A 16,541-nucleotide genomic window follows, 5' to 3' on the forward strand; every position below is an offset into this window, starting at 1 on the left:
GTTTTCAGTCTTCAGTGTCTTCAGTCTTCAGTCTTCAGTGTCTTAGTCTTCTGTGTATTCAGTCTTTCGTGTCTTAGTCTTCAGTGTCTTAGTCTTCAGTGTCTTAGTCTTCAGTGTCTTAGTCTTCAGTGTCTTAGTCTTCAGTGTCTTCAGTCTTCAGTGTCTTAGTCTTCAGTGTATTCAATGTCTTCAGTCTTCAGTGTTTTCAGTGTATTCAGTCTTCAGTGTATTCAGTCTTTAGTGTCTTCAGTCTTCAGTGTCTTAGTCTTCAGTGTCTTCAGTCTTCAGTGTCTTAGTCTTCAGTGTCTTCAGTCTTCAGTGTCTTAGTCTTCAGTGTCTTAGTCTTCAGTGTATTCAGTGTCTTCAGTCTTCAGTGTTTTCAGTGTATTCAGTCTTCAGTGTATTCAGTCTTTAGTGTCTTCAGTCTTCAGTGTCTTAGTCTTTAGTGTCTTCAGTCTTCAGTGTCTTCAGTCTTCAGTGTATTCAGTCTTCAGTGATTTCAGTGTTCAGTGTCTTCAGTCTTCAGTGTATTCAGTCTTTAGTGTCTTCAGTCTTCAGTGTCTTAGTCTTCAGTGTCTTCAGTCTTCAGTGTCTTAGTCTTCAGTGTCTTCAGTCTTCAGTGTCTTAGTCTTCAGTGTCTTAGTCTTCAGTGTATTCAGTGTCTTCAGTCTTCAGTGTTTTCAGTGTATTCAGTCTTCAGTGTATTCAATCTTTAGTGTCTTCAGTCTTTCGTGTCTTAGTCTTCAGTGTCTTAGTCTTCAGTGTCTTAGTCTTCAGTGTCTTAGTCTTCAGTGTCTTAGTCTTCAGTGTCTTCAGTCTTCAGTGTCTTAGTCTTCAGTGTATTCGTCTTCAGTGTATTCAATGTCTTCAGTCTTCAGTGTTTTCAGTGTATTCAGTCTTTAGTGTCTTCAGTCTTCAGTGTCTTAGTCTTCAGTGTCTTCAGTGTCTTAGTCTTCAGTGTCTTCAGTCTTCAGTGTCTTAGTCTTCAGTGTCTTAGTCTTCAGTGTATTCAGTGTCTTAGTCTTCAGTGTCTTCAGTGTCTTAGTCTTCAGTGTCTTAGTCTTTAGTGTCTTCAGTCTTCAGTGTATTCAGTCTTCAGTGTATTCAGTCTTCAGTCTTCAGTGTCTTAGTCTTCAGTGTCTTCAGTGTCTTAGTCTTCAGTGTATTCAGTCTTTAGTGTCTTCAGTCTTCAGTGTCTTAGTCTTCAGTGTCTTCAGTGTCTTAGTCTTCAGTGTATTCAGTCTTTAGTGTCTTCAGTCTTCAGTGTCTTCAGTCTTCAGTGTCTTAGTCTTCAGTGTCTTAGTCTTCAGTGTCTTAGTCTTTAGTGTCTTCAGTCTTCAGTGTCTTCAGTCTTCAGTGTCTTCAGTCTTCAGTCTTCAGTGTCTTAGTCTTCAGTGTCTTCAGTGTCTTAGTCTTCAGTGTATTCAGTCTTTAGTGTCTTCAGTCTTCAGTGTCTTAGTCTTCAGTGTCTTCAGTGTCTTAGTCTTCAGTGTATTCAGTCTTTAGTGTCTTCAGTCTTCAGTGTCTTCAGTCTTCAGTGTCTTAGTCTTCAGTGTCTTAGTCTTCAGTGTATTCAGTCTTTAGTGTCTTCAGTCTTCAGTGTATTCAGTCTTTAGTGTCTTCAGTCTTCAGTGTCTTAGTCTTCAGTGTCTTCAGTGTCTTAGTCTTCAGTGTATTCAGTCTTTAGTGTCTTCAGTCTTCAGTGTCTTCAGTCTTCAGTGTATTCAGTCTTCAGTGATTTCAGTGTTCAGTGTCTTCAGTCTTCAGTGTATTCAGTCTTTAGTGTCTTCAGTCTTCAGTTTCTTAGTCTTCAGTGTCTTCAGTCTTCAGTGTCTTAGTCTTCAGTGTCTTCAGTCTTCAGTGTCTTAGTCTTCAGTGTTTTCAGTGTATTCAGTCTTCAGTGTATTCAGTCTTTAGTGTCTTCAGTCTTTCGTGTCTTAGTCTTCAGTGTCTTAGTCTTCAGTGTCTTAGTCTTCAGTGTCTTAGTCTTCAGTGTCTTAGTCTTCAGTGTCTTCAGTCTTCAGTGTCTTAGTCTTCAGTGTATTCAATGTCTTCAGTCTTCAGTGTTTTCAGTGTATTCAGTCTTCAGTGTATTCAGTCTTTAGTGTCTTCAGTCTTCAGTGTCTTAGTCTTCAGTGTCTTCAGTGTCTTAGTCTTCAGTGTCTTCAGTCTTCAGTGTCTTAGTCTTCAGTGTCTTAGTCTTCAGTGTATTCAGTGTCTTAGTCTTCAGTGTCTTCAGTGTCTTAGTCTTCAGTGTCTTAGTCTTTAGTGTCTTCAGTCTTCAGTGTATTCAGTCTTCAGTGTATTCAGTCTTCAGTGTCTTAGTCTTCAGTGTCTTCAGTGTCTTAGTCTTCAGTGTATTCAGTCTTTAGTGTCTTCAGTCTTCAGTGTCTTAGTCTTCAGTGTCTTCAGTGTCTTAGTCTTCAGTGTATTCAGTCTTTAGTGTCTTCAGTCTTCAGTGTCTTCAGTCTTCAGTGTCTTAGTCTTCAGTGTCTTAGTCTTCAGTGTCTTAGTCTTCAGTGTTTTCAGTCTTCAGTGTTTTCAGTCTTCAGTGTCTTCAGTCTTCAGTCTTCAGTGTCTTAGTCTTCAGTGTCTTCAGTGTCTTAGTCTTCAGTGTATTCAGTCTTTAGTGTCTTCAGTCTTCAGTGTCTTAGTCTTCAGTGTCTTCAGTGTCTTAGTCTTCAGTGTATTCAGTCTTTAGTGTCTTCAGTCTTCAGTGTCTTAGTCTTCAGTGTCTTAGTCTTCAGTGTCTTAGTCTTCAGTGTCTTAGTCTTTAGTGTCTTCAGTCTTCAGTGTCTTCAGTCTTTAGTGTCTTCAGTGTCTTAGTCTTCAGTGTCTTAGTCTTTAGTGTCTTCAGTCTTCAGTGTATTCAGTCTTCAGTGTTTTCAGTGTCTTCAGTGTCTTAGTCTTCAGTGTCTTAGTCTTCAGTGTCTTCAGTCTTCAGTGTCTTCAGTCTTCAGTGTCTTAGTCTTCAGTGTCTTCAGTGTATTCAGTCTTCAGTGTTTTCAGTCTTCAGTGTTTTCAGTCTTTAGTGTTTTCAGTGTCTTCAGTGTCTTAGTCTTCAGTGTCTTAGTCTTCAGTGTCTTCAGTCTTCAGTGTCTTCAGTGTCTTCAGTCTTCAGTGTCTTCAGTCTTCAGTGTCTTAGTCTTCAGTGTCTTAGTCTTTAGTGTCTTCAGTCTTCAGTGTCTTCAGTCTTCAGTGTCTTCAGTGTCTTCAGTGTCTTAGTCTTCAGTGTCTTAGTCTTCAGTGTCTTCAGTCTTCAGTGTCTTCAGTGTCTTCAGTCTTCAGTGTCTTCAGTGTCTTCAGTCTTCAGTGTCTTCAGTCTTCAGTGTCTTCAGTGTCTTCAGTGTCTTCAGTGTCTTCAGTCTTCAGTGTCTTCAGTGTCTTCAGTCTTCAGTGTCTTCAGTCTTCAGTGTCTTCAGTCTTCAGTGTCTTCAGTCTTCAGTGTCTTCAGTGTCTTCAGTGTCTTCAGTCTTTAGTGTCTTCAGTCTTCAGTGTCTTCAGTGTCTTCAGTGACATTAACCACAGTGGTGGGCGACTCAATCTTCAGATGAAAGACTCGTCTGTCTCACTCAAGACTTCATGTCTGCAGACACTCCCACGCTGATCTGAGACCTGCTTTCTCTGCACACTTTACCTTTCAGTGTCCAAATGATCTCTGTGTTGCCTTTTGGAGTTTATAGCCTTTATTTAGTCACATTCCAACCACATTTTCACTTACAGAAAATACTTAATGTGAGGCCATTTAAAAAAATCTCCTTTTGTTCTCCACAGAAGAAAGAAAGTCATACAAGTTTGGAACAAATGAGGGCGTGTGAATGATGAGAAATGATGGGGGAAATAGTAGACTACGGATGAAAAGTACAATATGTGTGCTGTTTATTTAAATGCATTTTAATGCATTTGTGCATTCAGTCATTGATTATCACTGATGGAAATATGTGATCGTGAGAAGCGCTGGAGTCGCGCTGAATCTGCTCTGGCACGAAAGCCCAAGTGAGGAGGTGAAACATCTGCGTTTGAGATGTGAGAGAGTCGTGTGGAGTCAATGAGAAAATGGTTAAGACACCTGATGTTTGCCAACTCAATATTAACCGCCTCATGAAGCTGTTTTCCCCACAGATCCATGCCAGAATGATAAACTACTGTGCAAAACAAAATTCCTCTTCTTGTGTGTCTCAAATAAAAGGCCTGTTAATTTACCATTTGCTTTTTTTGCAGAGTTAGAAATAAGAACATCTGGTTTTTGATCCTAGAAAGCGTGACGTAATTTGTAACGAGTCCATGTTTAGAGTTGAGGAATTTACAGGCCGAAACCCCCCGCGCTTCCCACAGGAGTCACACGTGAGTCACTGCTCATGTGTTCGGGAACGCTGGGCTGGACACGGAACAACAAGCCTGTCCAAAACAAACCAAAGTGTGTCACTCACTCAGATGTTCTCCAAGCAAATTCCTCAGGGATTTGTGTTTCTGCCAACAGTGGCTCATGCCAGCCGATGAATACATGAGCGCGAGATGCTGCAGAAAACGCCCTGGAGTCAAGCAAACATTTGAGATTTTATTTTAGCTATAGCATTTAAAAGTATGACGTTTTTATATGGTTAGGAAAAAAATGTCTTGATCAAAGTAAAAACTTTTTTTTTTTTATTAACTCATTAAACATTTGCAAATAAAGCAGCGTTTCCATCCTATGTGTTCAAGAGAACAAAATCGTCACTTCCTAGGAAATTGGATCAAAATATCAGTAATTGAAATGGAAGTTGCAGTCGTCTGTAAATTAACATGTGAGGCTGTTTGCTGTCACTTCAGTTCAGTGTAGTTTTTAACTGCATATTTTTTTAGCCATGTGTTCTTATATATATTTATTCATATCGATCTAAATTAGTTCCCTTTTAGGTCTGTCTCCCCCTCCTTCCACAAATACTCAAGCCTGATTGCATGGCGCCGGTAAAATTGACTGGCCAATGACGCGCGAGTGCACAACCTAGGGGCGGAGCCTGTCACTATATAACTCTGCGCTCACCGTCACTGACTCAGAATCTTTCTCTGTCACAAAGCAAGCAGCGGAGCATCGGAATACTTCTCGCCATTGAAAATGCCTTTAGGTGGACATCGATCCCTTCTGCGATCCGAGTATTGCGCGTGGAGAGGACCGATGGAGCTCCCCGATAACAGATTTTCAGCTTGGAAGGGCTCATGCAGAAGCAGCACTGGACTAGCCTGGCTGTTCGTTCTGCTGAGAAATGACAGTCAGGACCTTCAGGATTTCAACCATCTAGACCTGCGTGTCGAACACCTTCCGTCTCCACCTCTCGTCGCCGAGATGATCACGTGTCTGCAGTTCCAGCGTGTGGGTCGTTCAAGGTCTGTGGTGTCCTGTTGAGGAGGAGGGCTTTGCCCTTCAGATGAAGTTTGTGATGACACCGATGACAATATGTCCACAGTTTTGACTCAGGAGACTCAGGAGACGTTCCTGTCAGGAGTCCCAGGCTCCCGCAGTGGATGAGGAGCAGATGAAGATCCTCTCAGAGGCAGTTCAAGATCTTGAATGGTTATGTGCTCTCTCTCTCTCTCTCTCTCTCTCTCTCTCTCTCTCTCTCTCTACAAAGTGACACTGCCAACCCCCCGGTCGGCACGCACAACACAGCGGATCCGTGGGAACAGCAATCATCCTAACAATGTTTTAATCTGTACAGAGGAAAAAAACTTTAGCCGCTCGATGAGGCCTTCACAGGGAAGAGACACTCAGTTTGCCTCCGTGCTTCAGCGCGAGCCGACGTCAGGAGTGTCAGAATGAAATGCTGTCTTCGCCCTATTTTGGATTTGAGGCCATTGAATTGAGCCACAGACAGTGGCTTCTCGACCATCTGAAGAGTCTTGAGCCAATGTGCAGAAGAGCCGGCTTCATCCACGCAGAGCATCGCAGTCTTGGGAATGAACTTGGACTCGCAGACGATGAGAGTGTGTGTTTCTCAGGAGCACACAGTTTTTGCTCAGCGCTCTCGCCTCGTTCCTACAGTGATTCTGCTGACAGTCTGCGGCACCTGGATGAGCTCTGGCAATGTGGCACTTAAACTGCCTCAAGCAGCACTTTCTTCCGCTAGTCAACGATCGCCATGTCCTTATTGGAACGGACGGTGGTGTCTTCCATCTTCCATCAAGAGTGTATTCGCTCATGCTCGCTTCAGTGTCTGGTGGAGCGTTTCCTTGTTTTGGGCAACAGAAACCCTGTATGTTCCCAGAAGTCAGATCTGTGGTGCGGATATGATGTCCGGTTCACTGGGAGTGGAGGTATCAAGTGAAGAACTTGTTTGGCTCAGAGGAGATGGACTTGTTTGGCTTGGAGGAGAAGGCACATTGCCCGCTGTTCCCCTGGATGGGACGTGGTCTCGAATCACTGGCCCAGGGAACGCAGATATGCTTTTCTCCAGTGAAGATCATGCCCCTGGAACTGCACAAGATCAGGAGGAGCGAGAGACGGTGCCATAGTTTCCAGAGCAGGTGGAGCTTCTAACGTCTCCGTCTCCATGGCTGATCTGTTGTGGAGGGATCTGTTATCTCATGCGGAGGGGTCTGTTATCTCATGCGGAGGGATCCCCTATCTCATGCGGAGGGATCCGTTATCTCATGCGGAGGGATCCGCTATCTCATGCGGAGGGATCCGCTATCTCATGCGGAGGGATCCGCTATCTCATGCGGAGGGATCCCCTATCTCATGCGGAGGGATCCGTTATCTCATGCGGAGGGATCCGCTATCTCATGCGGAGGGATCCGTTATCTCATGCGGAGGGATCCGCTATCTCATGCGGAGGGATCCCCTATCTCATGCGGAGGGATCCGTTATCTCATGCGGAGGGATCCGTTATCTCATGCGGAGGGATCCGTTATCTCATGCGGAGGGATCCGTTATCTCATGCGGAGGGATCCCCTATCTCATGCGGAGGGATCCGTTATCTCATGCGGAGGGATCCCCTATCTCATGCGGAGGGATCCGTTATCTCATGCGGAGGGATCCGTTATCTCATGCGGAGGGATCCGTTATCTCATGCGGAGGGATCCGTTATCTCATGCGGAGGGATCCGTTATCTCATGCGGAGGGATCCGTTATCTCATGTGGAGGGATCCGCTATCTCATGCGGAGGGATCCGCTATCTCATGCGGAGGGATCCGTTATCTCATGCGGAGGGATCCGCTATCTCATGCGGAGGGATCCCCTATCTCATGCGGAGGGATCCGTTATCTCATGCGGAGGGATCCGTTATCTCATGCGGAGGGATCCCCTATCTCATGCGGAGGGATCCGTTATCTCATGCGGAGGGGTCTGTTATCTCATGCGGAGGGATCTGTTATCTCATGTGGAGGGATGTTATCTCATGCGGAGGGATCGGTTATCTCATGCGGAGGGATCTGTTATCTCATGCGGAGGGATCCGTTATCTCATGCGGAGGGATCCCCTATCTCATGCGGAGGGATCCGTTATCTCATGCGGAGGGATCCCCTATCTCATGCGGAGGGATCCGTTATCTCATGCGGAGGGATCCGTTATCTCATGCGGAGGGATCCGTTATCTCATGCGGAGGGATCCGTTATCTCATGCGGAGGGATCCGTTATCTCATGCGGAGGGATCCGCTATCTCATGCGGAGGGATCCGTTATCTCATGCGGAGGGATCCGTTATCTCATGCGGAGGGATCCCCTATCTCATGCGGAGGGATCCGTTATCTCATGCGGAGGGATCCGTTATCTCATGCGGAGGGATCCCCTATCTCATGCGGAGGGATCCGTTATCTCATGCGGAGGGATCCCCTATCTCATGCGGAGGGATCCGTTATCTCATGCGGAGGGGTCTGTTATCTCATGCGGAGGGATCTGTTATCTCATGTGGAGGGATGTTATCTCATGCGGAGGGATCGGTTATCTCATGCGGAGGGATCTGTTATCTCATGCGGAGGGATCGGTTATCTCATGTGGAGGGATCTGTTATCTCATGCGGAGGGATCGGTTATCTCATGTGGAGGGATCTGTTATCTCATGCGGAGGGATCGGTTATCTCATGTGGAGGGATCGGTTATCTCATGTGGAGGGATCCGTTATCTCATGCGGAGGGATCCGTTATCTCATGCGGAGGGATCTGTTATCTCATGCGGAGGGATCTGTTATCTCATGCGGAGGGATCTGTTATCTCATGCGGAGGGATCTGTTATCTCATGCGGAGGGATCTGTTATCTCATGCGGAGGGATCTGTTATCTCATGCGGAGGGATCTGTTATCTCATGCGGAGGGATCCCCTATCTCATGCGGAGGGATCCCCTATCTCATGCGGAGGGATCTGTTATCTCATGCGGAGGGATCTGTTATCTCATGCGGAGGGATCTGTTATCTCATGCGGAGGGATCTGTTATCTCAAGAGAAAGGCAGTGTGGCTCTCCAGCCCAGAGCTTTAGACCTGCGTGTTTTCAAGACGCCGCTTTAGCGTGTGGTAAGAGAGCGGGAGATTTGCAGCACTGTCTACAGACGCTGCTCGTATGGAGTTCAGTAAGGATGACTGTTGGATCTGACTAAGTGCCTACAGTGCTTTCTACTTCGTTTAGAGCGCAGATTATAATGCTGCAAGTGTTTGCTCCCAGGATTCTGCGTACGCCTCTATACCCAGTCCCAGCCTGAGCGCTTATTCGGACAGATCCAGTCACTGTTTGTGTGTATCGGAGGCACTAAGGGCTTCGTCTGAGCCTGAAACCTGTCCTTTAGGAGACGGCGCTCACTGCAGGAGGTGTGTGGCTTCTTCATGGTCTTGGGCTGAAGGAATACTGATTCTGCCTTTCCGGATCAGTTATTCGTCTGTGCCTGGCCACAATTTTGACCAGGTCGTGTGCTTTCATTCCTTAAATGCGCTGATTTAGTCAGCTTCAGAGCATGATGGTCATTATTTTTCAATGGATGCACCCGTGTTGTTCTCGATCGCGGGGAGTGGATTGTTGAATATCTTATGTTGTGGGGTCTTTTAGCTTATTCTCGTCAGTTATGGCTCGTTGTTTATACGCTGCATATGTGGATCCAGCGGTGCTGCTGCCAGTTATACTGTTGCTTACTATACTGTTGCTTATTCCCGCTTTGCTATGAGCTGGAGGGCACTTATTTGTCCCTTCTATCTTTTTCCCTAGGTGCTCCAGTGGATTTTGGTGAATCCGGCCCCAGAATATCCCTGAGAATCACCCTAGAAATGACTGACAGGTATTAAGAACGCCTTAGCAACAGCATAGCAACACAAATCACTCGCATGTTCTTCAGAAAGTCTCAGAATCACATTTGTTCCTACAGCTGTGGTTTATGAATGCTCTGTTGGACGACAGTGAAAGGACTGTTTTCCTCCCTGATCATGAGGACATCAAATCAAATCTCACATAATCAGATCAAAGCAAAGCAACAAAGTTTGTATTGCTGCCGGGGTGTTTCTGTTTCACAAAGTGCTTATTGTTACACAGTCTTACAATCCGTTCACATTATTTGGTTTTGACTGGTCATCGCTTGAGGTGAAAATGCACATCCAGCAGTAACACACCTGAAAAACATGCTGATTTTACCATTCAAAGAGCAGTAGAAATGAGTGTGTTGGGTGTGGCGATGATTCATCTGAGATCGAACACAAAAACACTCTGATCCAGCAGAAGACATCAGGGCTCAGTGTCTAATTATCCATTTGTGTAACGACAGGTCTGGAGCCCAGTATTATTGTGAAGACTAAATGGGTCGTAAAATCAAAAGTTTCTTTTATTAAGCTGACCTACTTATGGTTTGCTGAGTTTCTGCTGTTTTCTGAGCACACTGTGACCTGACCATTAGAGTGACATCAATCAAAATGAGATTTTTGCATGTGCACAATAACACTAGACATTAACCAGAAGCACTAACATGAGTGTGGATTACTGTTGTACTTTAATAATTCATGTCCCAGAAATAGTCCTTTGAGCTGATCTGCTGTCGACCGTCACTGAATTAAATATAGACACGAGAGTTTAACATTCCATCATCTCTGGCGTCACAAATACAGCATCACAGCGGCAGCTCTGAGCATCGACTTCCTGTTATTCCTGCGTCTCTGTGGGAATGTCTGAGGTCAGATGCCCGTCTACACACACACACACACACACACACACTCAGCAGGGGGAATCCGCAGCATGGGTTTGTTTTGAAGCTCAGAGCGTTCCCGTGCTCCATCCCAGGGAATGTTGGGTGTGGACGGGAGCTTCAGGCCTGAGTCAGAAACTCTGTTCCCTTCCTGACAGGATCCGAGTTCCTGAGAGATCCCAGCTGTGTGCGGATTCACACGGACACACATCATCCATCCATTGAGTGATTGATTGTGCAGATATTTTGTGAGAAGAAATGCTCACAGTTAGTTAATGCAGTGATGCACAATCACACAGACAGAGGAACGTGCCTCAAGTCTTTCACAAAGTTCTGACATCAATCTTGTTTCTCTCCACTGTAGAGTCCGAGCCCGTGACCGAGAGCGATTACAGAGGCAGGATCGTGTGCTTCATGGTTCTTCCTGAACTGCCGGGGTTTTCCCGACGGATTCCCACATTAAACCCTGAGGTAGCGTCCTTCTAAACCCCAGGTTAAGATCACTTTACACTGGTAAAACTTTAGAATACTGTTCCGTCATTAATGAAGAACATGTGGCATGATAACTCTCTAGTAATGACCAAGGTGAACTTTTGAGGTTTTTGTAAGATAATGACTCAACTTACTAATAATTCGGATCAGTATTCTGAAGTGAAGATCAAGGTAACTCACTAGTAATGACTCGTGTCATCAAGTCTATCAGAAGCTCCACTAAAAGAGTTCATATCTTTGGGCTCTGAAACAACAGCTCGAGCCACTAGATCTACAGTGCGAGGCGAATGCAGGATCCCTAACGCAGGACAGCATTTGGAAACTATGCTTTTTCTTGTGTGGCCGCTCGTCAGTGGAATATGTTGCCTATAGAGCTGATAAGAAGCACAAACTTTTACACGTTCTCACGTCTGGCAAAGAAATGGCTCTTGTCAAATCAAATTTGCACCCACATGTGACCGGATGTTGTGCATGTGAAGACTTGATTATTTTTTTATTTCTTTGTTTATTTGGTCAATGTAAATTTCATTATTCATGTATGTATGATGTATTATGTATTTTATTATAACATCAGCCTGCCCAGGGACTACGGGTGGAAATTAGCTCTTGAGCTAAAACCTGGTACTATGCATCTCTCCCCTTGAGGTTAATGTTTATTGTACGCTGTCCCTGTTTCTCTAAATAAATAAATAAAGCTACAGATTATTATCTCACAAATACCTCTAAACTTCAGTCATTACTAGAGTTATCATGCTTTTCACTTTAGAATACTGTTCCAAATAATGTGCAATTCCTTCTGAAGGATTTGGTAACACTAGAGTCGTTACTATTGGGTTACCATGACCTTCACTTTAGAATTAATTATATATTGTGCATTATTCAAATTAATTATGAACCTGTATAGCAGTTCTTCCAGTCCTCGATATGAATAAATAGTAGTTACTGATTATCTAACAGTGAACTACATCATTCAGCTGAGCGCTATTCCTTACTAATTCATTCATTAGAGTTTATTGTTAGTTAATATTAGTTGTTAGAATGTTAACATGGTGTTACTCATTTGTTCCTGTGTAGTTATTCAATAATGATGGAACAGTATTAGTGTTACCCGTTGCTGAATTATGACATTCAGGCCAGATGTGAACTGTGAATCAGTGCATTAGTTTAGCAATCATACACTCACTCAATGCCTTCCTCGTAACACAGGGAAACGGCTGGAATATTGGTTTGTTTTCCAACATGGTTTCCTCCTCCTCATCATCTTATTTCCTCATGCATGTTTCCGTCCGCTCTGTGTGACCTGCGTCTTCCTCTGATTGTTCGAAGGCTGCGGCGTCACTGGGTTTGGGTTTCACTCCTTCATATTGCTCACGTGCTTCGGTGTGTTCCAGAAACACATAAGCTGCACTAAGCTGATCATATATATATATATAGTCTAAATAATACAAAACAGAACTGACTCTTTAGATGAAGTCGTGGATGACGTCTGTGTTCTCAGTGAGGGCAGCCACAGTCTTCTCCTGCTGTACAGGACTTTATTACAGTATCTGTTAGTTACACTCACGAGGTCTGATTTACAGATGTGCGTTTGCCAAGACTTGGTGGTGGAGGACTTCACTTTAATGAAATGGACTGAATTATTTCTTGGATATTGACTATAGTTAACTATTTCATTCTCTGTTTCAACTTCTGATCTGAGCTGATCATCATAAACCATAAAAACTGAAAACGGCGGCTGTGATTCTCAGCGTTCACATGATATTGCAGAAGTAGACGCGTGTCTCAGCTCTGCAGCTGCAGCGACACGAGCAGCGAGTGTTGGCTGTTCCTCAGCATCTCTGAAATTCACCCAATAGTTTTGAAACACTGGAATCCATCAATAAGAGGCAAACATGCCAGGAAATGTCCCGCCGGAATGATTCTGTGTAATATTATTCACAGAAACACCCACTCGCATGGAAAACGAGGAGAAGGAGTGAAGGCCGAGTGAAGGCACGAGACCAGGAGCTCTGGAGAGGCAGACGGGTTCATGCTGGTCTATCTGGTGTGTGTGTGTGTGTGTGTGTGTGTGTGTGTGGGAGAGTGTGTTTCTCCTCAACCTCACTGAATTTCATGAGTCACTTTTGTGTCCTGCAGGTCATAATGTCAGTCAACCATCGTGATGTCAGAGTTTATAAACAGAATGTGTGATCTGACATCTGACCTCGTAGAGACGAATGTTGTGTTACGATGTTCCTGTGCGGTGTGTGTCGGTTCTGCTTCTGTGTGTTTGGACTGAGATCGCGGTACGACGAACTCCTGATGAGCGGTTCTCTGTTTTACATCTGAAGGAACACTAGATGTTCAAATGTAACATATCAAACGAAAATAATTCAAATGAAATTTTACAGGATTGTTTGTCATTGCTATCAGACGTTGGTTTGTTCAGATCTGTAGTTTGTTGGTTTCATGGCGTCTTCTGTGTGTTGTGAACATCTGGAATCAAGTCTGGACTCTGGCTGGAGTGTTGCTCAATAAATGTGGGATATCAGTTTGATCTGGAGTCTTGGGAAAGTCTTGGGAAAGTGGAACAGCTGTCCACACGCTTCACATTCACGCTACATTTACATCATTCGCTCCCAGCAGAGCGAGGAAATGAAGAGGTAGAATACAGTTTTTCTGCTTTTGTGCTTGAGTTTGACTTCATCATCACAGATGAACATGAGATTACAACCCACCCACAGGCTATTGAGTAACACACACTCTCACAGACTGAATAAATTACTTATGATATCGTTCATGTTAATAATATATATATATATATATATATATATATGTATGTCATCAATGTAAAATACAAATTCAACAATAAATCAATAATTGAATAACTGATATTCTGTGACTTGTGTAAAGGCGTTGATGATAGCCATCCACTTTCATAGTAGGAAAAAAATACTGGAAATGGAAATCAATAACCGAACCTTACATCATCATCACATGTTCTTCTATTATTTGCATCATCCATCATCATCCACCATCATCCATCATCCATCCTTCCGAACAATCGGTTTCGGGACGTTAACACACTCCAGTCTAACCCATCAGATGATCTGAGTCAGATGCTAATAACACCATGTATCATGTAGAAATGACAGGAACTAACCCTCCTCTTCCTCTTCTTCTCGTCTTCCTTTTCTTCTCCTCTTCCTCTTCTTTTCCTCTTCCTCTTCTTCTCCTCTTCCTCTTCTTTTCCTCTTCCTCTTCTTCTCCTCCTCCTTTTCTTCTCCTCTTCCTCTTCTTTTCCTCTTCCTCTTCTTCTCCTCCTCCTCTTCTTCTCCTCTTCCTCTTTCTTCTCCTCCTCTTCTTCTCTTCTTCTCCTCTTCTTCTGCTCCTCCTCTTCTTCTCCTCTTCCTCCTCTTCTCCTCCTCCTCCTCTTCTTCTCCTCTTCCTCTTCTTCTCCTCTTCCTCCTCTTCTCCTCCTCCTCTTCCTCTCCTTCTCCTCTTCCTCTTCTTCTCCTCCTCCTCTTCCTCTCCTCTTCCTCTTCTTCTCTTCTTCTTCTCCTTCTCCTCTTCCTCTTCTCCTCCTCCTCTTCCTCTTCTCCTCTTCCTCTTCTCCTCTTCCTCTTCTCCTCCTCCTCTTCCTCTTCTTCTCTTCCTCTTCTCCTCCTCCTCTTCCTCTTCTTCTCCTCCTCCTCTTCCTCTTCTCCTCCTCTTCCTCTTCTTCTCTTCTTCTTCTCCTTCTCCTCTTCCTCTTCTTCTCCTCCTCCTCTTCCTCTTCTCCTCTTCCTCTCCTCCTCCTCCTCTTCCTCTTCTTCTCCTCCTCTTTTTCCTCTCCTCTTCCTCTTCTTCTCTTCCTCCTCTTCTTCTGTCTGCCGTGATGGAAACACCTGAACACCAGATCGCTCTGATAATCACGAGTCAGGTGAGTTTCACATTCATGTTAAAGTGTTAAAAAGTATCTAACAATATAAATGACGTAATTATGCACTGCATGTACAGCTTTGGAATTCTGTTAGCACATTTATAATTAACATTCTTTAAAAAAAGTTTTATTACACAATTTTAGTTTTTTAGTTATTTTGTTGCATGACTATTTTGCTGCTGTCTTTAAGACATCTGTTGTGCCAACCTTCACATACTGTTTTCTTTCAGGTCCAATCGAGCTTTAGAGTAGTTAAATGTGATTTAACTCATGAATGTGTTTAGGCGCCTCTTCTTTCTGGAAATACTGCAGATCTCTCTGATGTTGAGCGTTCTCCCGCTCTCGGTTCTCCTGCTCTCAGGTCTCCTGCTCTCGGTTCTCCCGCTCTCGGTTCTCCCGCTCTCGGTTCTGCTGCTCTCGGTTCTCCCGCTCTCGGTTCTGCTGCTCTCGGTTCTCCTGCTCTCAGGTCTCCTGCTCTCGGTTCTCCCGCTCTCGGTTCTCCCGCTCTCGGTTCTTCCGCTCTCGGTTCTCCCGCTCTCGGTTCTCCTGCTCTCAGGTCTCCTGCTCTCGGTTCTCCCGCTCTCGGTTCTCCCGCTCTCGGTTCTGCTGCTCTCGGTTCTCCTGCTCTCAGGTCTCCTGCTCTCGGTTCTCCCGCTCTCGGTTCTCCCGCTCTCGGTTCTCCCGCTCTCGGTTCTCCTGCTCTCGGTTCTCCCGCTCTCGGTTGTCCTGCTCTCCCTCCCGCTCTCGGTTCTCCCGCTCTCGGTTCTTCTGCTCCCAGATCTCCTGCTCTCGGTTCTCCCGCTCTTGGATCTCCTGCTCTCCTGCTCTCGGTTCTCCCGCTCTCGGTTCTGCTGCTCTCGGATCTGCTGCTCTTGGATCTGCTGCTCTCGGATCTGCTGCTCTCGGATCTCCCGCTCTCGGTTCTGCTGCTCTCGGATGTCCCGCTCTCGGTTCTGCTGCTCTCGGATCTCCCGCTCTCGGTTCTGCTGCTCTTGGTTCTCCCGCTCTCGGTTCTGCTGCTCTCGGATCTCCCGCTCTCGGTTCTCCTGCTCTCGGTTCTCCCGCTCTCGGTTCTCCCGCTCTCGGTTCTCCCGCTCTCAGGTCTCCTGCTCTCGGTTCTGCTGCTCTCGGTTCTGCTGCTCTCGGTTCTCCCGCTCTCGGTTCTGCTGCTCTCGGATCTCCCGCTCTCGGTTCTCCTGCTCTCGGTTCTGCTGCTCTCGGTTCTGCTGCTCTCGGTTCTCATGCTCTCGGTTCTCCCGCTCTCGGATCTACTGCTCTCGGTTCTGCTGCTCTCGGTTCTCCTGCTCTCGGTTGTCCTGCTCTCCCTCCCGCTCTCGGTTCTCCCGCTCTCGGTTCTCCCGCTCTCAGGTCTCCTGCTCTCGGTTCTGCTGCTCTCGGTTCTCCCGCTCTCGGTTCTGCTGCTCTCGGATCTCCCGCTCTCGGTTCTCCTGCTCTCGGTTCTCCTGCTCTCGGTTCTGCTGCTCTCGGTTCTCATGCTCTCGGTTCTCCCGCTCTCGGATCTACTGCTCTCGGTTCTGCTGCTCTCGGTTCTCCTGCTCTCGGTTCTGCTGCTCTCGGTTCTGCTGCTCTCGGTTCTCATGCTCTCGGTTCTCCCGCTCTCCTCAGACCCCAGAGGACAGAAGGCTCACCTGTGGTCAGCGCAGGTCTCCTCCACGTTAGCTCTTCTGATGCTCACAGCGCCGCCTGCTGGTCAAGACACGTCCTCGTCTCTGTGTTCATTACAGATTTACCCGATCCTGATCACTCAACACTCATTCTTTAACTAAGTCTTTAACACAGTTATTACAGTGATATTGACAATATAGCTGTCAATATAGATATAGATATAATAGATATTATAGACAATATAGCTGATTATTATTATCACAAGGTTTCAACATATGACTGTTAGAAGGCCAAATGAAATAAACACTGGTTCATAAAGCTCCTTCAGTGCCAGGTCCTTCAGCTCCTTCAGTGCTGTGATGCGTCTGCATGTTAACTGAGTTTCAGCTGATTAAAG

The sequence above is a fragment of the Squalius cephalus genome (assembly GCF_949319135.1).
Source record: "Squalius cephalus genome assembly, chromosome: 2".
NCBI classification, from domain to species: Eukaryota; Metazoa; Chordata; class Actinopteri; order Cypriniformes; family Leuciscidae; genus Squalius; species Squalius cephalus.